This window comes from Corvus cornix, chromosome 1 (assembly GCF_000738735.6).
Source record: "Corvus cornix cornix isolate S_Up_H32 chromosome 1, ASM73873v5, whole genome shotgun sequence".
Taxonomy (NCBI): Eukaryota; Metazoa; Chordata; class Aves; order Passeriformes; family Corvidae; genus Corvus; species Corvus cornix.
The window spans coordinates 81,428,730-81,452,526 of NC_046332.1; positions in this window are offsets into that span (position 1 = coordinate 81,428,730).

Sequence of the window (23,797 nt, forward strand, 5' to 3'; positions counted from 1 at the left end):
CATACTGAAACCCCAGCTCTGGAGAGGAGAAAGCCACACCCACAAAGGACTCTGAAATCTACCCAGGTTCTCTTCACAGTGAGAGGTTTTATTATTTAGCATTATTCTTTTCCTGTGCCTGTGTGCACTGTGTTTGTTAAATAAATAGTTTTTTTCCTTTCACTTTCCTCCAAGGAATTTTCATTCCAAAGCTGGTGGGGGAGGATGGCTGTAACCTGCCTTCTTTGGAGGGGACGTTCCTCCCAGAGCATTCCCCTTAATTTGTCTCAAACCAGGACAGGGTGCTAGGCAATGAATAACTATTCCATGTCTTTTGTTTATGTATATTCCTCTTGTATAGTCAATTATTCTCTGCCTAAAGACACCCAAATATAACTAACCTAAAAACAGGCAAAACAGGCAAAAGACCATTCTCAAGAGCCACAGGTAAATTTTTCTACCTTTGTATGCTGGGTTTAACACCAGCAGGGAAATTAAATTCCAAATTAGCCACTCCACTTCATCCACTCCTTTCAGTAAGCAAGAGACAATAAATGAGAGATTACGAATTGAAATAATTTACTATAAGCACATGTCCTGGGTTGCAGTGTATTCTATTGCCATCCTCATGAGCTGTTGAAATCAGGTGGGGCAGTGTTTCCTTGCCTCCTCCCCCCAGACTATCTTTCTGTTAATGGCCCATCATTGTCCTGCCGCCTGACTCAGAGATAACTCCCTCCGGACTATCTTCTGTTAATGAGCCTAATCAACACTTGGCCTCATGACTCGTTACCCCATTGTGAGATGCTCCACCCAGAGGGAGGAACCAAGCATCCCATCGTGGATATAATCTGAGGCTGAACACCAGAGACACCGGCTTCCCACTGGATTTCCAGAGGACAGGAGCTACACAGCCACCACTGGACCTTCTGAGGAAGAGCAGACCCTTTTTCTACAGTATCACCACTTCAGAGGACTGCAGCCACCATTCTATCAGACTGCTACCACTGCCCTGATTAACAGGGTGTCAGGTTGTATCCTGACTGCCAGTTTAACCCAGTGTTTTCTGCCTTTATTTTTGTTTTTTTTTCCTTATTTTATTTCCCTATTAAATTGTTATTCTGACTTGGTGTCTCCCACTAGTTTGTTTTCAAACTAGTACAGCACAGTAATAAGAGCAGTTCTAAGAGCAAGAGTATACAAAAGAGAAGGTATTTTACCCACAAAAAGGTATTCACCACTGGGAAAAAAAAAAAGCTTCCTGAAGACAGCACCTGTGTGACAAGATACCCAAGAAACAAAGGCAATATGATGTGGAGAGCTCCTACAGCTTAATATTACCACCCTTAGCCTGAAACAATAGAAAACAGGGACCAACAAATTCTGAGAGCTAGTTTGTCCAAGTAAGGATCGTGCAGCTGCTGGTTGAGTTCAGATCTCTGCAGCTGCTTGTCATACCACCTCCAACTCTCCAACTGCCCTGTGTGTGTGGGTGGGGGAAACTTCTCTGCTGAGGTGTCTTTTTAGAAATAATCATTCATTTAAAGACAAACAAAGGCTGATTTATGCCTTTGAAGCTGTTGAGGCATAAGTTCACCTGGCAACTAAGCACCATGCAGCCCCTCAGTGACTGCCCCTCTCTTCATCTTCCCCAGTGGAATGGGGAGGAGAATCAAAAGTTAAAATCTATAGGTTGAGATATGAACAGTTTAATAATTGAAACACATAAAATTTAATAATAGTAATAGTTAACAAATTAAAATTCAATAATAATAGTAATAGTTAACAATAAAAATAATAATTATAATAAAATAAAAAAAAAAATCAGCAAGTGGTGCAGGATACAATTGATCACCACCTGCTGGCCAATACCAAACCTCATCTCTGAACTCTAATCTGTTCCCCTTCTGGATAACTCCACAGTTTGTATAATGGACATGGTGTTCCACAGTGTGGAATATCCCTTTAGCCAGTTCAGGTCATCTGTCCTCCCTGTGGTCTCTCCCAGTGCTTTTTTTCTTTCTTTCTTTTACCTCCTGACTGGCAGAGCAAAATATGTTCTTGACTTAGGATAAACACTACTCAACACCAACCAAAACATCAGTGTGTTTTCTTCTCATATGCACCATGAGGGCAATGTCATTTAATTAAGTCTAGAATTAACATTTTAATCTTGGCACTTAGCCTCTGAAACAGAGCCTCAAATATTGAGAAATAATGCCTTCATCCCTTTAAAATTTCATTCCTGAAATTTAACTTCCCAAAATCAATTCCAAGTATATGAACAGATCACATCATGGCTATTTTACTGAAGAATAGGGAGGAAGTCCCACCTGGGTATTTGCTCAAGTTACTACAAAAACGAAACTTTTTGTAGAAATGTTTCTAATTAAATATTATCTACTTGCATCTTTCACCTGGAGCTGTACTGATAATACACTCAAGAATATGTTTTAAGTCTCCCAAGGGAGAAAAGAGAAACAAAACCAAAACAAAATAAAAAGGAGAAGTGGAGAAAAAAATCGGAATACTATATCTACTGTAATTGATCCCATGATTACCCTAATTTTGCAATTGATCAGGGTTTGAAGTCAGGACTTCCCTTCCTCTACCTAACGACTTTGAAATTTGTTTTATTTAATCCTGTACCAGCTGACTGTTATCTGGGGTTAAAATTGTTATACTTTTAACAAGTAGTTTGATATAGTAGAACCTGTAGAAAATGTGGGTGTCTCATAGAAAAATCAAATCTGCAAAGGTTCATTTGAACTGCATTTCAGTATGGCAGTGTTTTTATCAGGTTAATAGGGAAGTTGGCAGTCAATTACGTGATAAAATTACCTCTACATTGTTGTAGAATTCAATCCTTTTGCCAGCTGAGAAATCAGGAATGAGAAAAATACACAGCTTGAGTAAAAAAGCAAAATCACTGCTGTTACTCTGTTTACAGTTCACTACAGATTTGATGTCAGAAGAGCTGCAGAAAATGATATCAAGCAGGTAATGAGCTTTCTGAGTATTAATCACATGACAATCTATAAGGCATTAGTATGAAATAACACACTATTTATGATCAGATATTTACACTGTGCAGCTATAATCACTAGTGAGCAGAAAGCATGACTACTTGTCTCAGGTCATTGCGTACATTAAAAGGAAGTCATTCTATCAAGACCATTATGGAAATAGACTGCAACTTTTTTTCTTATTTTCCGTTGCATTTCATAACTGAGAAATCCTCTCAACAACTATCTCAGATTCCTCAGAAATGTGTTTCTGATCTTCCTTTCTTCATTATAACCACTCTCAATCATTAATTTTCTTGGAGAAGTCTAATGTACTTTCTCAGATCCTGTCATCATGTATGGATTTTGAAAGAAAGCCGATCAATTTATTATATTTGCATGATGGGTAAGGAAATTACCCATCTGTCTGTCTGTCTGTCTGTCTCTTACAGTTCTTCTACCATATCCTCATATACACATCAGGTGAAGAGCTACTGGCATACCTAGTTTAGGTTACCTTAGCATTTACTTTTTGCAAACCTGATTTTAACTACATCTGTCTTTTCAAAGTTTTCTACTTGGCTTCCCTTAGTATGGTCCATGGCCAGTGCCAGCTTTCTCTGGAAACCTGAGAAACAGCAATTAAACAGCAAGACTCATTGCATAGGAGGCAGCATAGGCAAATGCTTGTGAGCCAGGTAATAATTTGGGCTCTTGGGCAGCTTGTACACAATCTGTCTTCCTTCCCTGTTTATGATCAGGATCGTAGACAAATAAATTTACTTCTCTGCTTTTGGTCAGAGCATACTCTGGAAACAACCTTTTACCAAGACTTTTCCCAAATTAATTGTATATGCCCATAAAGAAGCAAATTAATATCTCCCACAGGAAGCCATTTTGAGAATTGATAAATATTTAAAGAAACAAATCCAATACATTCTCAGCAACAGCCTAGACAGCCAAACAGGCATTTATCCTGTCCCTCTGAGCTATCTAAGTTAAATGTTAGATGTTTTCCCCAAATCACCTAGAATCTCTCTATGGAGCACAAGGAGAAATAGGTACCTTCAGAGAACAAAAGCACTCTGTATTTTTGTTGATGGTGGTAGTTGAAGCACCATCTTACAATTAATATTGTAAGACTAACTGTTTTTCAGTTGAAGGCCGCTGCTCCTTCTGGATAACTTTATTTCTAAATGAGAGAAATACTTTTTTTCATTTTATTAACACAGTTTAAGTTAAGAAGTGAGCCTTTGCTTCTTAGAATAATTCTCCACATTCAACAAAACTAATACTTTCATTCAAACTTGTATTTCTGATGAAATCAATAACTTTAAAGTGAAAAAAAAATCATTCATTTTGAATTTCAGCAGTTAGACACAAAAGTATATGTCTTTCATTTACTCTTAGAGCTCTAGATACATCAAGGGAAAGAAAAATCCCTGTTTGTGTCATATAAAATAAATTTCTATGCCTTTCCTCTGAAAGCTGTATTTGAAAATACAAAAAATAGACCAGCACCATATAAGTCTTTTCAAGGTTTCTTTTTTTTCATATTTCCTCCCACAAGGATGCATATTATTAAATCCTTGCCCCAATCCCCTTAATTCAGCAATTGATTTCATATTTTGTTTTCATATCTGAATCATAAACCCAGAACAGGGACCAAGAGCTTAATTTGTATCAGAATACAAAATGCTGAGCCCAGTTGAGATAGCTTAAAATTTTATTAAACTAAAAACATTTGAGAAGAACGGATCAGTGTTGTGGGAGTTGATTTTGTTTCATCTCTGTACTAAACATCAATTGCTTTATTAAAATAATGAAATGTCAAACTATGCATATATAGGTTTAAAAATCAGATTATAACTTTTGTTCTTTTGGCAGTTTTTTTGAGGTTACTTGTTGTTCAGTGTTTTTTTTTTTTTTCTTTTTCTTTTGGGTTTGGTTTGGGTTTTGGTTTTTGTTTGCTTTTTGTGTTTTTTTTCTTTTGTGTCACAGTATTCAAGGCCAGGTTGGATGGAGCTCTGAGGAACCTGGTCTAGTGGAAGATGTCCCTTTCAACAGCAAAGGGGTTGGAACTAGATTATCTTTAAGGTTCCTTCCAACCGAAACTGTTCTGTGAATTTATGATATGTCATGTTGCTTAAAATTTTGATGTCACTGCTAGTTTCTCACTTAAGAAACAAATAATACTAAAACACATGACATTTGAAGAAGGGTTACCCCATTTCTCAAAGTGTTTATTTTAAACTGTGCATAATTTAATGTTGGAATATCTATGTTACGTTCAGCAGCAAAAAAAATTAAAAAGTTTTAAATGTTTGTTTTTTTTAAACAGCTTAGACCAGCTTCCTGATCTTTTATGTTTCTTTTCCTCTTCTCATTTCCTTGTGTTACCCCCTTTCCAATGCAGTGAAAGGATGCTTGGCTAAATAGAACTCATGGGACTAGATGCTTCATTACAATACTGTCTTCTAGTCGTCCCCATCTGAAATTATGAAAGCATGGTTTCTTATTTCTATCTTTGCAAGAAACAGAGAAAGATGAAGGGGAGAGGAAAACCTTCCTAGTCTTGGAAATGGAACTTCTGAAGGCAAAAAAAATTGCCTCTTTTTTCACTATACCCCTTAGCAGTGGAAAATAAAATTGTGCCATTCTTTCGGCTATGGTTGACAACTGCCTTGGAAACACCAGAGTACCTTCCGTGGATATGAGTGAGAAAACAGTACAGACCTGGCTATCTGTCTGTGTACCCACACACGTGTACTGGAAAAAAAAATCACTTTTAATTTCAGTAACACAGGAAAAACAATTTATTTTTGAAAAAGAGACAGAAAGCAGTGCTAAATAGGAGGCTTTAACAAAAATTAAAAAAAAAAAGAAAAAAATCCCCAGACTTCTATAAGTGAAGCTATAGTACATGTACATTCATTAGAATGAGCAGTCAGGGATGAAAGATGAGTACAGAGCATAAGACAAAACTATATATCTATAGGAAAAATGGGAGAGGAGAGGTAAAAAAGAAAATGAACAAGAAAAAATGCAGCTTTTTGAGGACTTCTTTTCATTGAAACAAATTCTTCCAGGTGCCTTTTATATTTCTACCCTTAATATTTTGATCCTGAAGTATTACTGTAATTAGGATATGGGTTTCCTACCAGTACCAACATCTCTGGCCCTAACATACTCTCCTGGTTTGGCTGGGATAAAGTTAATGTTCTTCCTAGTAGTCGATACAGTGGTCTGTCTTGGATTTAGGATGAGAAGAATGTTGATAACACACTGATGTTTCAGTTGTTGCTGAGCAGTGCTTGTGCTAGGTCAAGGACTTCTCAGCTTCACATGCCCTGCCAGCAAGCAGGCTCAGATTGGGCAAGAAGCTGGGAGGGAACAGAGACAGAACAACTGACCCCAACTAACAAAAGCGATATCTGATGCCATATGCACCATGCTCTGCATATAAACTAGGCAGAAAGCTGGCCTTGGGGCCATGGCTTGGGAACTAGCTGGGCATCAGTCTGATGGTGGTAAGAAATTGTTTTCATTTGCATCACTTGTTTTTCTTGTGTTTTACTTCTCTATTTGTAATTTTCATTATTATTATTATTGCGTTTTAGTTATTAAGTTGTTTTCATCTCAACAAAAGTAAGTTTTCTTACTTTTACCTTTTGATTGTCTCCCTCATCCTATTAGGGAAAAAGGGAGTGAGCACAGAGCTCTGTGGTGCTTGGTTGCTAGCTTGGGTTAACCAGTGCACATCCCTAATAAAGGTTTTAGTATCCCAAGTCCTGGCCATCACAGACACAGTCTATTCCACTAAGGTCAATTTAAAAGCCAGGACAGTTTTACTGTTTGAAAGCTGTTGAATAATAACTCAAGGTTATTACTATTTTGAATAGTTCTGAACATGTTTACCCCAGAAAAATGAGCTGTTATCTGTTGATCACTTCCTGTCCCTGACAAAGATGGAGCTGAATAACCAGAATTCAATATCCCTGCATGCAAATCCCACGTATCATTAGCTCAGCTTGTGAAAACAAGTTTTACTGCTCCTTCTAATAGTACTGAAGGGAGAAAGGGCAAAGTGTTAATCCTTCCTTCTCTCTCCGATAGGAGAGCTGAGTATTTGAAATACTGTAAACCTAGATACATTTACAAAATTATGTATTTCTATTATTTAAGTAAGTCAGAATTATAAAGTATGCCTGAGCTTTGCGGATATATATAAAAATATTGCCAGAGGCAGGAATCCCTTCTGCAGTATCACCATATCACTGGTTCACTGCTTCGCTGCACATAAACCTTATTTCCAATTAGTCTGAGCTCCCTGAGAATCAATGGGAGACGATATAAACATTCTAAACACATACTGTGCATGCCACTTCAAATTTACCACTAACGCTTTACTATATTTTTGTCAATTATTCACAGGAAATAGGCCATATTGCACCAAAGTCATGGTTTAATAATGTTTCATTTTTTTTCTCCAATCACCAAGCACACAGAGAAATCTACAGATAAACTATTTGTTGTATTGTCTATTTTTTATCGAACAATTACAGCACACAAAAAAAGATAATATTAGCAATCTGATTATCAAGGAAGTAAAATTAACACTTTGGTGCTTACTCAGGACCAATGACATGCAAATAACATTCTTCAAGCCTCATTCACACAGAAATGGCAGGCCAAAAGTTTACTAAGGCTAACCAGCTGCTTTCATCCCACCCTCACCCCAACACTACAGGCAGCATTGGATCCCCTAGAGGGGCTAAGGGCTTCCTTCCATGTAACCAATAAATCCATGTTGGGTCCTTCTTACATAATCTTTAAAACTGAGTTTATACATTAAATTTTACCTCAGAAGAATTGCTTGAGAGAAAATTCAAAGGGGCAAATTCAGTCTGCTAAAGTTCACAGTCTTACTTCTCCCTAATGACAGAAACAGCACCTGTAATTTCCCAAGTGAAAAATCATATTCAGATCTGGGAGCTGACACCTAGCACCTCTTAAATCACAACTTGGTAAATTTTCATATGCATTATTTTCTCAGTCAAAATTCTTGTGTTCACGTAATTCTAATTAAAACTTGATCCCCACAACCCTGATGGACATGAAGCATGCTAAATACCTCAATCAAAAGGTAAGGAGGGATGAATTCCATGTTAGCAAGAAATATATAGTGAGGTATAAAACAACAATGAAAATCAGGTCAGTGTAGAAAGGCATTATAGGATGCTATAAATTTATGATAAAAATATAAAAGTTTTAAGGATCACATGACATCTTGTCATTCTCTTGGCTGGAGAAGAGGGAACCAAAGGGGTTAGAAACATCAAATTGTTTAAGTTGGAAAAATCACTTAAGATCAAGTCGAACCCTTAACCCAGCACTGCCAAGTTCACTACTAAACCATGTCCATAAGTACAATATCTACACACCTTTTAAATGCCTCTAGGGATGAGGATTCCTCCACTTCCCTGGGAAGAGTGTTCCAATCCTTGACAAACCTTTCAGGGAAGAAATTTTTCCTAATATTCAATCTAAACCTTCCCTGTAGCAACTTGAGACCATGTCCTATAATTGCTTATTACTTGGGATAATACACCAACCCCCACCTGACTAAAACCTCCTTTCAGGTAGTTGCAGGGAGTGAGAGGTTCCCCTTAAACCTCCTTTTCTCCAGGCTGAACAACCCAAGTTCCCTCAGCTGCTCCTTACAGGACTTGTGCTCCAGACCTTTCACCATCTCTGTTGGCTTTCCCTGGACACACCCCAGTACCAGCATCTTTTTTGTAGTGAGGGCCCAAAACTGAATGCAGCACTCAAGGCACAGCCTCACCAGTGCTGAGTACAGGGGTAAAATCCCTGCCCTGGTCCTGCTGGCCAGGCTATTACTGATACACACCAGGATGCCACTGGGCTTCTTGGCCACCTGGGAACATGCTGGCTCACGTTCAGCTGCTGTTGACCAGCACCCCCAAATCCTTTTCCACCAGGCAGCTTTCCAGCTACTCTTCTCCCAGCCTGTAGCACTGCATGGGGTTGTTGTGACCCAAGCACAGGACCTGACACTTTGCCACGTTTAACTTCATACCACTGGCCTTGGCAGACACCTCTGCAGAGCCTTCCTGCCTTCCAGCAGATCCACGCTCCTGCTCAGCTTGGTGTCATCTGCAAACTCACTGAGGGTGCACTTGATCCTCTTGTCCAGGTCACAGATAAAGATATTAAACAGGACTGACCTGAAAACAAAGCCCCGGTTAAGACCACTAGTGAGTGGCCACCAGCTGGATGCAACTCTCTGCACCACCACCCTCTGGTCTTGGCCATCCAGACAGTTTTTTACCCAGTGAAACATGCACCCATCCAAGCCGTAAGCTGCCATTTTCTCCAGAAGAATGCTGTGGGAGACAGTGTCAAAGGCTTGACTAAATCTCATCCAGGCAATATGCACAGCCTTTCCCTCATCCACTAAGTGGGTCACTTTGTCAAAGAAGGAGATCAGGTTGATCAAGCAGGATCTGCTGGGCCTGATCTACTTGTTGTCCTGCACGTGTCCATGATGGCAGTCCTGCACATGTCCATGATCTTTCCTCAGGCTAAGGCCAGGCTGACAGGGCTGTGGTTCCCTGGATCCTCCTTTCAGGCCTTGCAGATGGGCATCACACTGGCCAGCCTCCAGTCAACTGGGACCTCCCCAGTGAGCCAGGACTGCTGGTAAATCATGGAAAGTGTTTCAATTAAGCTTTCCACCAGCTCCCTCAGTTCCTTTGGGTGGATCTCATCTGACCCATAGATGTGTGTGTCTAAGTGGTGTAGAAGTCAATGACCATATTCCCTTGGTTTATGGAGGCTTCATTCTGCTCTCTGTCCCCAGATTCCATCCAGCTCAGTGAATGTACTCTGAGAACAATTCTTACTGTTACAGACTGAGACAAAGAAGGCAATAAAGTATCTCAGCCTTTTCCTCATTCATTGTTGCTATGTTCCCCCATGGCCAGTAAAGGTTGGAGATTCTCCTTAGCCTTCCTTTTGTTGCCAATGCATTTATGGAAAGATCTTTTATCTTCTTTTACAGCAGTTGCCAATATGAGTTTTAGTTGGCTTTAGTTCTTCTAATTTTCTCTCTGCATAACCGTAGGAAAACTTTGTAGTCCTCCTGAGATTCCTGCCTCTTTTCCCAAAGGTTATAACTCTCATTTTTTTCATCTTGAGCTCAAGAGAAAGCTAGCTCTCTGTTCAGCCAGGTTGATCTTCCTCCCATCTGACTCATTTTTGCCACATGGCCATGGCCTGCTTCTGTGGCTTTAAGATTTTGTCTTGGGGTGACTTTATGATGTGTATCCCCTATCACTGCTCTATGCCCAGAAATTTGTGCTTTTCTGTGCCTTTAAACTGAGCCTGAGAGGGGGGAGAGGAAAAAAACCAAGCAAACTTCTCAAAGCAGTTGTTCAAGGACACAGATACACACTCCTCTGCTCCTGTGGTAGCCAGAGCGGAGGAAGCACCCTTCTTGCTTTTCAGCCAGCTTTTGGCTCTTTTACTCCAGAGAGAGATGGAGAATTGAACTTTGTTTTCCTGGGGCTTCGCTTTTTCCCTTCTTCTCTTCTGGACTGTTTCAACATCAGAACACATTGGGAGAATTTTCAACCGCGGCCCTGGAGGTGGGCCCACGACCCAGCTCCGAGGAGGAGGAGTCCACACCTACAGAAGGACTCTGAAATCTATCCAGGTTTCTCTCCACAGTGAGAGGTTTCATTATTTAGCATTATTATCCTTTTCCTGTGTGTTTCTTAAATAAATAGGTTTTTTATCTCTTTCACTTTCCTCTGAGGAAAATTTATTTTCCTCAAACCTGGTGAGGGAGGTGGTTGTAACCTGCCTTCTATCAGAGAATATTTTCCTCCAAATTTTTCCAAACCAGCACAAATAATTAGTGGTGCCCAATGTGGCATACTGTACTAAACCTGTACTAATTACATTTTGGTTTGAACTTAACTATTTTGTGTTGAGGTAAAGCAGTCAGCATGTTGGTTGAGTTCATAATGTCTCTCTGCCTTTCTGGTTCCTAGGCCTGTTTGAGGTACTAATGCCTTTCTGGTCCGTAGGCCTATTTGCCTATCCACAACTTGCTCCAATCTTGTCCCTGATATGAAACTTTTGCCGAGCAGAGGCACAAATCCGGATTTCTATTTTGCTGTGCTCAGAGATAATGATTTGTAAGAAGTTAACAGTGGTACAGGCAGTTGTTCAAAGTGTGCATGATACATGTTTTCCCCGTCCTAATCCCAGTACTAGTTTCAGTAACCTGTTTTGGGAGTTTATTAGTAATTGCACCCAGTTTGTTAGAAGAGGAGGAGATGGGGTTTCCCAGCCTTTCATCTCCTTCCCCTGTCAATTTGATACATCCATGTTGAAGAATGTCCAGCCTTCCTGGATCCCTTTTTCTTTCACAACTACACCCCAAGGGACTGTCTCAAACAGTCCCCTAAAGAGACCAAAGTGCCCTCTAGAAGCTGAAGGTAACAGTTCTGCTGACCCAACTCCTTAGATCTCTGAGAATTGAAAACTGTCATTTTGTGCCCATAACAACCTCCAACCATCACATCACTCAACAGTCTTTCTCTGTGCACAAGCAACAGGGCCAGTGGGGTGCCTTCCTTAGCTGGCTCCCTCACCAGCTGTGTCAGTAAGTTCTCTTCCAGGAACTTACTGTACTGCTTCTATTTTAATCACTGGAGGAAAAAAAAAGGTGTTGTAGAAGACATATCTGTGTGATACAGTGATGTTGACTCTCTCTATATGAATAGTTTAAATCTTAAAAAGAATTTTTCAATCAATTCTATTGACTTTTACAAGTATAATTTTAGAAATGTCAGAAATCAACTTACTAGTCAGTTTTTTCATTTCATTTACATTCATCATATCTCACACTACTTTGGTATGATTTTGAATTGCTTCCCTTTCTTCTGTTTCTAAATAAAATGTGCTAAAGAAGTGCTATTCCAACTCCACAGCTCAATTATTTGTGCAGAAAGAGATGAATTTCACACAGTGTCAGAATTTGGCAATATTTTGATTCTGCTTTTAACTATAGAAGAATAAGATACCCTGGGGAATGCAATGATGAAGAGTTGACAATAACATTCTGTTGTTCAGTCCTCATCAGAAAATGCTGTGCATCTGGTTGTGGAGTACACTTCCATTCAAACCACCAGAAGCAGAACTTATGGTTAGCCCTCACAACAGTGATTGTTCAACATCCTTGGGGATTTTTCATTTATTTGTTTTTCTATTTCCCAGCCCCTCTATATACATTTTCCAGAGGCAAAAAATCCAGGTTTTGAACTCATTTGAGTCTAACCTCATCTTCATCCTTCCTTCTCCAAATGAACAGGAGAAATAATTACATGTATTTAAATTATTAACTCTCAAAACCTGATGTCAGTATTCTTCAATGTTAAATTGATTTTTGAGTATCAAAACAAAAAGAATGAAAAAGTAAAGGGAAGGTTTAGTAGGGAAAGTTCATTGTTTTAGTTTAAATCTCAACTCATAAAACACTGAAGATGTCTATGGAGTGGAACCCTTAATTCATTTGTAGTTAGACAACTAAGACGTTATCCTGCAAGGCATGAGCAGGTTTTACTTTCACTGAGGTCAAGGCAGTTGAAGATGATTATCTACATTATAGTGAACAGGCTCAGGGACAAAAGCACCATGGAAAATTTCTTTTTATTTTCAGCAATCTAATCCACTGAAGATCCTTCTCCCTGGCACTAAGTTCTGCCTACTCTCCTTTTTAGCCCTTTTCTATCTTTGATGCTTGAAAGCACAACTTTTTTTTTTTTAGCAGATAGATAATGTCATGTACCTCATCAGGAGGTAAGACTGGGACCTCCTTCTTGGGATGTAGGAGTTGTTGCACTGTATTCTCTTGGTCTAGGGTAAGACGCAATTCTCACTTCCTCAGTAGATACCCTTAGAGCTCCTGAACTGAACACTGATGTCTCAGTAGCTCAGTAAAGTTATGCATGGATTTTCATCTGAATTTCAGAAGACTGGTGCCCCAAATCAGTGGGCTCAGAATTTTACCTAATCTGAGTTGAAAGGGACCCATAATCTATTGAGTTCCATACACGGAACTCCCGAAAGTTCTCGATTGTGTAGAGAATTTATTAGCCATTATTCAGCAGTCTCTGCCTCTCTCATTAACTGTATAGAAAACACATTGACTTAATACACTGTATTTGCAAGGATGATTATGGAACTTCAATATTTAGATACTGATTTTTCTAATTTAGGTGGTCTGCATATTGCCTTGGATATTCAAAGAAAAAGAAAACAAATGTATTTAAAACCCATTTGAAGCCTGATGGGATGGCTTCCCCTGCCAATGCCTTAAGATGTTTTCTCATTAGATATAATGATTTCTGAAGACAAACTGTAAAAAACCTATAAACCCAAAACCACATTATACAAAAATAAATTCAGTGTAAATACTAAAATATTATTAAAACACAAAAGTATTGACTTATCTTAAGTTTGCTTCATGTCAAATATTTTCATTTTCAACCGTTGCTTTTTCAATTGTGCATGTTATACAAACAAATCAAAGCCAACCTGAAAAACAGAAACTTTGGTGTCTTGTGAATGAGGCCATGCATATAAAAATAGACAATTACAGTGAAATCTTTCTTTCTCAGCAAAAGAATGATATGAAAAATAGGGACAAAAATACTGGAATTTGTTGAGTCTGTGGATCTTAAAAACACTTGAAATATTTCTACACTGTTAATTTTTAATTTTAGGCTACAGTAGAAACATTATGAGAAAAAAAAAACTTACCAAACAAATGGTGTTTGGTTTTTGAACACATGTAGTTTAAGCAAAAAAATAGAAAGTAAACAACAGCAGCCTAAAAGACTTTAGGAGGGAAAATACTTATTTCCAAAATTACTTTAAAAAACATGTTTTAGTTATGTCAGATCAGAGACTGCTGTTTTCTGATTAACTCTTTAAGAAGCAGTTTCCCAAATATTTATATCTCAGTGCAATCTTATATTTTCAAAGTTGAATTTCATCTAAACAGTAAAAATATGTTAGAATATGGTAAGATAGAAATAACAAAAATGAAAGTAGAAAGCACGAGGTGTATATATATATCATACTGAACCTGGGAGTTCATTCCATGCAAATCACAAATCATTTATTTAGTTTAGAAAGCATGCCTGCAGGTTGAAGAGGCATAAATGAGAAGTACTGAGGAAGGTATTGAGTTTTTTTGCCTTGTATTACAAGGCTACTTCTGCTGTCAAAGATGATCACTTCATATAGTAATTACAGGAAAAATTCAGCTACAATATAGTAGAAATCCTTTGTGGCTTGGGTTGTTTTTTTTTTTTGTTTGAACAGCACGTATTTAACTTTTTTCCTTGAGAGAAGGCAATGTACTATATGTGTGGTTAAAATAGGAATGCTACTGAGAAGATTCTGTCCTATCACAGTTTTTTTCCAGTAGCAAACATAGTAAATGTAGTGATGACTATAACTTTGTCTACTGTAGCTCATCAAGTCCTCAAGTTGTGATGCTTCCTTTAATCCTTCTAGAAACTGTTGATTTTTTAATTTCTTTGGTATGAAACTTTCAGATTTGTGGGAGTTGCATGGCAATCTGATTCCAGTTAAATTACTGTACACCATATATCTTTGAGAAATACAGACAACTGTATTATTAAATGAGACTTTAAGACATTTCATTACAAAGAACATAAAATTTCCATGGTATATATTACAGTTCTCAGCAGAAAAAAGAGATCAAAGAGTCACGTCATCAGAAAATGCTGTATTAAATGGTTGTTTACAAGAAGCCTTTTAACTCTATCTCTGCAACAAGAAATCATACAAGGCTGAATGGCTGTAAAGACATATTGCAGACTAAGTGCAGACAATTTATTTGCTGCAACCCTGCATTCCTGTAATGTTTCTCTGTGTGTCCTTTAGAATAAAGTGGAAACACAAACAGGAAAGTGCCTTGCTTTGTGATAAATGAGTGTGTCTGAAAACAAGAGACAGTGAGAACAGCCAAAATAAGTGATCTAGGGCTGTGGAGCACATGAAAGAAAATAGGAGAGAATTTCTTTATAATGCCAATTTAATCAGAACTTCAATCCCAACAGCCACAGCAGCCAATGGTTGAAATGAAGATATCATGTTCAGAATTAGATCCTTTTTTGAAGGAAGGAGACATGCCCTTACTCATAATGTAGCTTTAGGTTTAGAAAGCTTTAAATAAAAATTTAGCACCCATTACTGTGTATCTGATCCACTCGCACTCCTGAATATCTCGTTCTAATATGATGGTGCTAATATATACTATCATACAAGTCTTCCTGCTCTTTCATGGTATCATTGCTAAAGAGTCAGATTTGATAAAACAGGGTTAGCAGAAGGAGTTGGGATTATCACTGCAGTGGAGGATCTTAAAAAGCACAATATGAAGTCTGATCTGCCTTAGTCTCATTATTCTTTAGATTATATATTATATAATCTCATCATTTCCTTTCTACAAATATTTATCTATAGGAGTAATTGTTTACTTTTATATAGGGATCATATAATGAATGAATGTACATTTATCAATAATTGGCATCCAGTTATTCTTAAAAGGAAAGTGATATTGCACATTTTCTTTGTGCTATAATTTTGCTAGATGGTTGACTGTGTCCCTACATATGTACTGTGTTGACCAGGAGTCCCTGAGAAAATGTGGAAGCTCTATGAAGCAGATAGATTGGCAAGAGACGGAGCACTTGAAGTAGCTAACATTTTACCACATTCTATTGAGATATCAATGTGATGGTGACATCTGTAATGACAGGTCACAAATTGTGACACCAAACATAGCACCGACCCTTTCTCTGTGACTCACCTTTCTCAGTTTTTTATTCAAATGTTAACCAAATGAACCTCCAGGTGCCTATGGCAGGTGGTGTTATATGTAGCAGGTTCCTTACGCTAGTAAATTGGAGGTCTTCTGAAACTTCTGTCTGGACAACTTGTCCTTAAAGGGCAGAAGTCACTGTGATCCTCAGTGCTTGCAGCCTTGAATGACAGACTGATTCAGTGATAAGACTACTTGAATTTGTAGCCAACAAACATGAACGAGGGCCAGAATCTCTACAGAACTGCAATAAAAATTATTATGCCCTGAGACAGGTACATGGAATACACGGTTTCAGAGAGAATTTCTAAATTCAAAGGCCATAGGTAACAGTGAATCATCCAGAGGTACATGTACCAGAGGTAACCAATATACTTTCTGCAAGACTCCTGTGCCAGCCTGTTGTCCTGTGTACAGCGGCACTCTTAGAGGAGAATTGGCATACACTAGTGAAATTAGGTTATTCTGCAACTTTGAACCAATCAGTCATGGCTTCCAAAGTTCTGCAAAATGGTGAGGATCAGTGCCAGTAGCTTTCTGAAACTTTTCATGCCTAACACAGTGAAGGTCATTCATCATATTTCCAGAATAAATTGTTTTGAAGGTAATAATAATCTACCAACTCTTGGACTGCTACAGCTGTTAGATATTAGAGAATTGCTCCACTTAAAAACCATTGAAATTACAGACACCTGAAATCAGATCCAATTTTCAAATGGAAGTTTCAGTCTATGCTAGACATGCTAAGGGAACTATTTATCTACAGTTTATATTATAGAAATGTAGTGATAAATTAACTAAAAGCAGTATTAGAATCTTATTTGGTCAAGGGAAGACACAGGAAGGTGAACACAGGAAAACTGTTAATGCTTTGGTGTTTGGCTAGTACTGGATGTCATTTCCTTTTGATATTATGGCTTGGACATTGCTAAACCTCATCAGCATTGATTTATGAAGCCAGATATAGATAAGATGGGAACACATGGAATAAGCATTTCAGTATTAACAGGGACAGAATATTTGAGATAAACCCTTTTCATCCAGACAGATAAGTTTCTATCTCGGGATGCCTCACTGTGTCTCTGTGTACAGGCAAATTTCTCAGAAATTCTAAAGTATTTGCATATATGCAGACACACATTATCTGAATACATTATTCATATTCAACTTATTTTTAGTAATTAAAATAAAATCATCCACTGAAGGAACACAGTTCTGCCAGAGATGATCAAAATAAAAGTGATGTGACTAATAACCAATCATCTGACAACATACTGGTGTGCAAAATATCAGGGCTTAACTTTCTTGTTGGAGTAATTTTCTGGACTGCCTGCATGAAGTTATCTTGTGGCAGTTTGCCTTTCTGAAATTTATGGATTGGTTGTGTGAAGAAAAAAAGCAGTGATTTGTCTGTCGAAAAATGTATTGATTAAAATAAGCTTTCTTGTATTTGCTGTTTGAGAATAATGTAGTGCCAATTTAGTGGTCTATATAAACTGTTTCATCTGTTATTGAAGTTCAATGTATTCTTTCTGGAAAGACTTTTACCGTAATTAGGCCAGTAGGAATAACAGCTTCAACAGAGAGCTTTAGTAAACTAAAAGACAACTTATGTTTATAAGCAACAGTGCATGATAACCAAATAAGTGGAAATTAATCTAGCCAAAATGGAGAGAAAATTATAAATACTAAAGAAGGCTTAAATTTTAGGGGGAAAATAGGAAGGAATATTTATAGTATTTCTTGTCTTCTTTTCTTCTTTCCCTTTTCCTTCTTTTCCTTTCTCACTTCTATATCCCAGTGTGATACAAGACCAAATAAGAGTGGAGTTTTCTCATCCTTCCACTTGTTCAGAGCTGCCTCTATGGAATAACACTGGAGTTCTGGAATGATGCATTTGGGGACCACATTTGAAATCAAGATAAGGTCATGTTCATGTGATTCTACAGGCATTTTTAGCTCATCAGCAGTGTAAAAAATAAGCACAGTAATAGTTTACAAATATCACCTTTCTCCAGCAAGTCACTAGGTACTCCTCCTACCACCCTTGCTCTGCCTATTACAACAGCTATGCTTGGAAGTTGGCTTCCCTTTGCTGCAGCATTATCAGCAGTTGTCTCAGTTTCAACATTCACAGATTCAGAGTGAGAAGAAATGAATAGATTGCTTGGATGTACCTCTCTCAATCTTAACATATTTTGTCCCTAAAAATCCAGCCAAAAACAGAAATGATCTCCCTCCTGCCAAGATGAACTAGCAAGGGCTGCTCACACTTTCAATGAGTCAAGAGTTAAAGTATCTCATTGGCCTTTGAAATTCTTACCTAGACTTTAATTTGTCCCTGACGTGCATGAATGTATATATACATAAATGATTTTGGAGCAATGCCTGCATGGCAGCGTGATATACTACAGTCATGGAGACAGTCCTAGTAAATTTTTCTTAGCGTGGCACTTTTTTTAGCCACATGCTTCTTGGTTTTGCTTATTTTTCCATCTGCTTCAGTAACATATTTACAAGCAAAGATGAGGGGCAATCACTGAGCATTGTCACATTACCCCTACATAATCCCTACACTAAATAACCGCTGACAAAATTCAATGAAAGCAAAATCTCTCACAATATATTACCTGCCTTCTTTCTTTATATAAAAGACATAACAAAGATGTTGTCTAATAGATACTGTACATGAGAAGATCCAGGAATTTTCTGATAAAGAGATGGTCCAAGACTGCTACTGTACCCCGATTATGGGTTCAAGAGCTACAGCTTGAACCACTCACCTTTAACACCCATCAGACTTCCTGGTCCTCTGCCAGACAATTCCTAGGCAGAGTTCGAGATTTATCTCAATTCAGGGGCTCATCCCAACAGACAGGCTAGATGCAGCTGGCCTGTTTTAGAAGACAATTGGCCTGATGGTATACACCTGAACAGGAAACATCACTTTGCAGCAGTGCCAGAAGCTGTTTTAATAAAGAATCCATCCAGGCTGCATAATGAAGAAGGGATGTCCTGGCTTGACTGCCTATAGGACCACTGTAGTATCAGGTATTTTAAGAGTAGTCATGGCCTGAGATGGCAAAAATGTATTTCTCTCCTTTCATTTTCTCTGTATGTAAAAATCCTTGTCCTACCAGAGAGAGTTGTATGAAAGCAAGGCACTTGGATCATTGGCATGTTTTCCTTTATGCTTCTTGTGGGGAAAAAAAAAAAAGATGCAGCACTAAACCAGAGAGTTTCCTCTTATAAAGAAATTTACTTGTCCTAGTTGTCCTTCTGACAATTAGATAATTGTCCTTCTGGCATTAGATAATATGATCTAAATTAAGCTTCAATGGTGATCTGGCTGTCTTATAAAATTATGGTTCTTCCCAATAGATATCAAATTGAGACCATGTTTTTCTGACCATACTCTTCTAAAGGTCCTCAAAAAATTGTAATTCTGGACAGAAGGGATGCTACAAGCATTTTAGAGCAGTCTGAAAAGCAGATAAAGGCAGAAAGAAATTGAAATGAAGCAGAGCAAAATTAGAGGACGATAAAACCCACCTCATGGAAAGACAGTCTGTAAGAGAGAACTACAAACTAGGAAGTTTCAAGAACAGTAAAAATTGAGCAGAGGTCCAGAACTGGCCTTTGGCTGGCTTTTGCTGTGCTGTTAGAGATGGATAGGCAACGTTTAAAAATATACAACTAATGTAAGCCCAGATATGGGCACAGGCATATGTCTAACTGTCATTGTAGATACCCAGTGAGAATTTAGACATGGTTATCTATTCTTTCCAAGCAGACATCGCTTGAACTTGTGAAATTATTTAAAAAAAACCAAACAAATGCAGACTTCTGAAAATATTATGTTGTTTATGAAAAGGTAAAGTCTTTATCAGGGTATTGTGGAATGAAAATTAAATTTATACTTAGTTGGAAAAAATAATTTGTATTTGGAATGCCTAGAGGGGAAGAATCCTTTTGTTATTGTTTTGCTATGTAAAAAAATAAAATTCATCTTGACACATTTATGATTTTTTTCCAGTATTTCATGCATTCTGGCAAAACATCACACAGTAACTATCAAGATAGTGTACAAATCTGTTGAAGAAAAGTATATATTCTGTGGAAAAATTTCATAGCTTTGAGAGCTACTTTCTTGAGTAAATATCTGATGTGTGAAAACTGTATATAATAAATGAAAAAATAGTATTGATAAATTTATTTAAGGGATTCTAGGATGTGATTTATCAAATGATAACAATTACTGTTCACAAAATTTTAAGTGATACACTTTGGCTTCCAAAAAATGTGTGTAATTATTCTACATGATTTGGGTAGGAGAGATTCCTGTGACCATGACAGAAATTCCAAATTTTTAATTTCTGAATGAGTAAATGAAAAATAAATTAAGCTAGAAAATTTGTATTCTAAGAAAATATTTTTATGATCCATAGCAAAATAATCAATGGCCACTAAGAAAATGCTAATGTTTTATAATTTTTTAGAAAGTTGGTGGTCTTTCACTGCAGATTGAATGTGTGACCAATAAGAACTGCATACACATTTTAAAAGCAGCTTTTGTTTTATTTGCATAAGTGTTGTGTTGAAAATTTAAAATATTGAAGTATTTAATTTCAGCATTTTTTGCATTTTATAACTTCTACCTAAAAATGACGTGACATTTTGAAATTTAGCCATTATCATAGATAAAACAAAATCTCAAAAATATATTTCAAACTGTATTTCAATGATCATTTTGCATTATACCATTAGATTTAATTTTTACCTAGTAGTAAATGTATGCTGTATCATTTTAAGCTTCAATATTATTTTTCATCTTTTTCCTGCTTCTTAATTAATAATATGGCTTCTCATGGCTAAATGCAACTCTAAGAACTTTAACTTTTCATCTACTAAAAAGCTCATTTCATCAAGTGGAATATTACTATGTTTTCAAGCATTTTTTAAAAAATAGGTCTTTATATAAATCTATTCTGTGATTCTAATAATTTATCATTTTTTCTTTCTTCCTTGAGTCACTTTTTTGCATGTCGTACAACAACTTGTGTTAACAAATCACCATATCTTTTTCTCTCTTAAAAGAAACCAGAACTCAGTCAGAGGTGAATCCTGCTTTGTGTGGGATGTGTTGTTTCTTTCTCCATTCTTCTCTCGTGTATAATGCACAGCCGTCATCTCCTCTCCTGTACACCATTTTTGCCCTTCCCGTTTTCCTAATCAAATTATGAAAGAAAGAGTGCTCAGTTTCTCAACAGTGGCTGTAACACATCAGAGAAATTGGGGCATTTCTGAATGATGCTTCTCTTTGCTGTACATTGCACATGCAAAAAATGAGTGTTCAGGACCACCTATTTCTTCCTCACTGGGTACTTGTCTAATACGGTGTGTATCTTATGTTCAAATGAAATGCATAGTTGCAGCACAATAAAAATTAACACTATCAAACACAAAAGAACAAAAGTAAAAATTAATCCCAGATTCTATACCTCAGTCACAGCATAAATTCTATCTGATCAAAATCTCTTTTAAGGAACTATGTCTGCTCTTCTCTGCAGCCTATATATCTTTTGTGAAAATTAGGTTTATTGGTAAAGCTGTTAATAATATTCACTATGGTGACATCCCTATAAAAAGAAATTATTTATTTATAGTTGGTTGCCATGTACTAAGTATTTTCTATATGCTTTTATTTCAGAAGAAAAGGGAGGTAAAAATATTACAAGAAACAAAGTCCAGGGTTATTATTAAGTAGACCTCAATCTTTTACTTCGTTCATCCTTTTGAGGAAAAAAACCAATACCATATGAATAAATTAACCAAATCAGTTTATAAAAAAAAATAAAATATTTTATCAGAGTATTAAAAACTTCCTCTTCAACAGTGCACCTCTTCTAGATTTGCAGGTTGGGGATTTTGTGTGTCTTAGTAATTGTAGCAGGCAATAGTTAGGGGTATTATCTACATGTTGTCCGTTCCCCCTTTCACCACTCCCTCATGTTCAGGCCTTGCATAACCAAGCATAAAAAGACAGAAACACCCATGGGTTTGAAAATATAAAGCATTTAAAAAAACATTTACATTTCTATTATTAAAACTATATTAATTTTGAAGTCTCAATATATTTAATGTCTGAAATAAGTAACAACTCCTACAAAATTGCCTTTCATAAAAATTTTGCCTAGTTGACTAAGTAGCTATAATTGAAAATTCATCTATGCGGCATGCATGTTTGATATGACTCATCAATATTCAGTTAAATGAAAATATTCGAAAAATACTTGTCATGTGGGCTCAAATTGTCACATACTGAGAACGGTAGTGTGGTGCTATAATATTTCCTTGGCAACATAAGGGTTATTCAAGTGAAGAAAATGAAGTCTGATTACATGCCATGTATTTTATTTCTGAAAAACTACACTAGTATCATTAAAATTATGTTAGAAGGAGAAACTTTTATTCAATGATTGATGGATAATTTCCCCTGAGTAACAGATATAATAGATATCAGCCATTTTTAATGTGTATAAAGTCCAGTGAACAAAAATAGTACTAATAGCATCTGAAAACGTCTATGTGTGCCTGTTTCTTTAAAACAGTCTCTTGAACCAACCTTTTTCAAAAAGCACAGTACAACTGAGTTCATAGTGGTGCAAGTTGCTGAAAATAGGTTTTCATAAATAGGTTTATATAGACATTTCTATCGATTTACATAAATTTTTATATTGTTATCTATTTAGTGGTGATATTTACAACTTTAATGGTAAGTCTGGCTTTAAGCCAAACATTAAAACCTTTTTATTCATTTTCTGCCTTATTGTTTTGATTTTATCCATTTGAAAGTACTTGAAACTACTTAAGATATCTGAACACCTTTTAATACACCTTTCCTTATAGAACAAAGCCTCAGAGCATAATTACTTAGAGAACAAGTAATCATACCATTTATGGACCGATAATTGTCTCAGATATGTGAAAAATATTTAAGTGCATCTTAATAAAAAAATTTTCTGTAAGCAAATCAGTTTATCTTATCTGATGACTTTTTCTAGAAGAGATTTTGACTTTGTGATTTATTTCTTTGTGCAGTTGTGAAGCAGTACTACAGAGGTGTGTGTGACAAATAAGTACTACTTTGAAACTGCAAGCATAAACATGCCTAGATATTCCAAACAAATGTGGAATATAACAATGAACACAGAAAGCATCATATACATTTCAAGATTAAAAAAATATTAAAAGAATGACAAGACATCTGAACACAAATCACTTTTTGCCATCTGCCCCATGTTATTAAAACATGAGGGTGTTCAGAAATTACTAGCAGCAGCTCAGGACTGGGCTATGCTCAGTTCTATGAACAAAATATCCTCATTGAGTCTGAAGGCTCTTGGTACTTCGAGAATAAATTACTACGTTATGAAGACAAATACTGGTTGCTATTTATTTTGGATATACAGGGGAAGGTTTTATCTTCTCTGTATCATTCCATACACTGGATATTTTTTGATTGCAGTGTAAAAGCATATGATGCTGACAATATTCTGTTCGCAAACAGTTATCTACAGACATTATTTTTTCTCAGTTTGTTTTTTGTGTTCAAATCTAGAACAAGCAATGATAAACCTTTTTTTCCCTCCTCTGCCTTCTTTTCTCACTCCCGAATTTGTCATACTTTATTTTTATTTATAGTGACAACACATTAGTACAGAAAGAGCAATGGCATGGACTCATACTATCTCACTTGTGATTCTAAACTGACACAGAATTAGGAAGCCTTATAATCCTAGAAAAGTCTCTGAAAGCAATTGAGAGCAGCAAGGATCTGAGTCATTCTTGTGAGAGGTTTTGA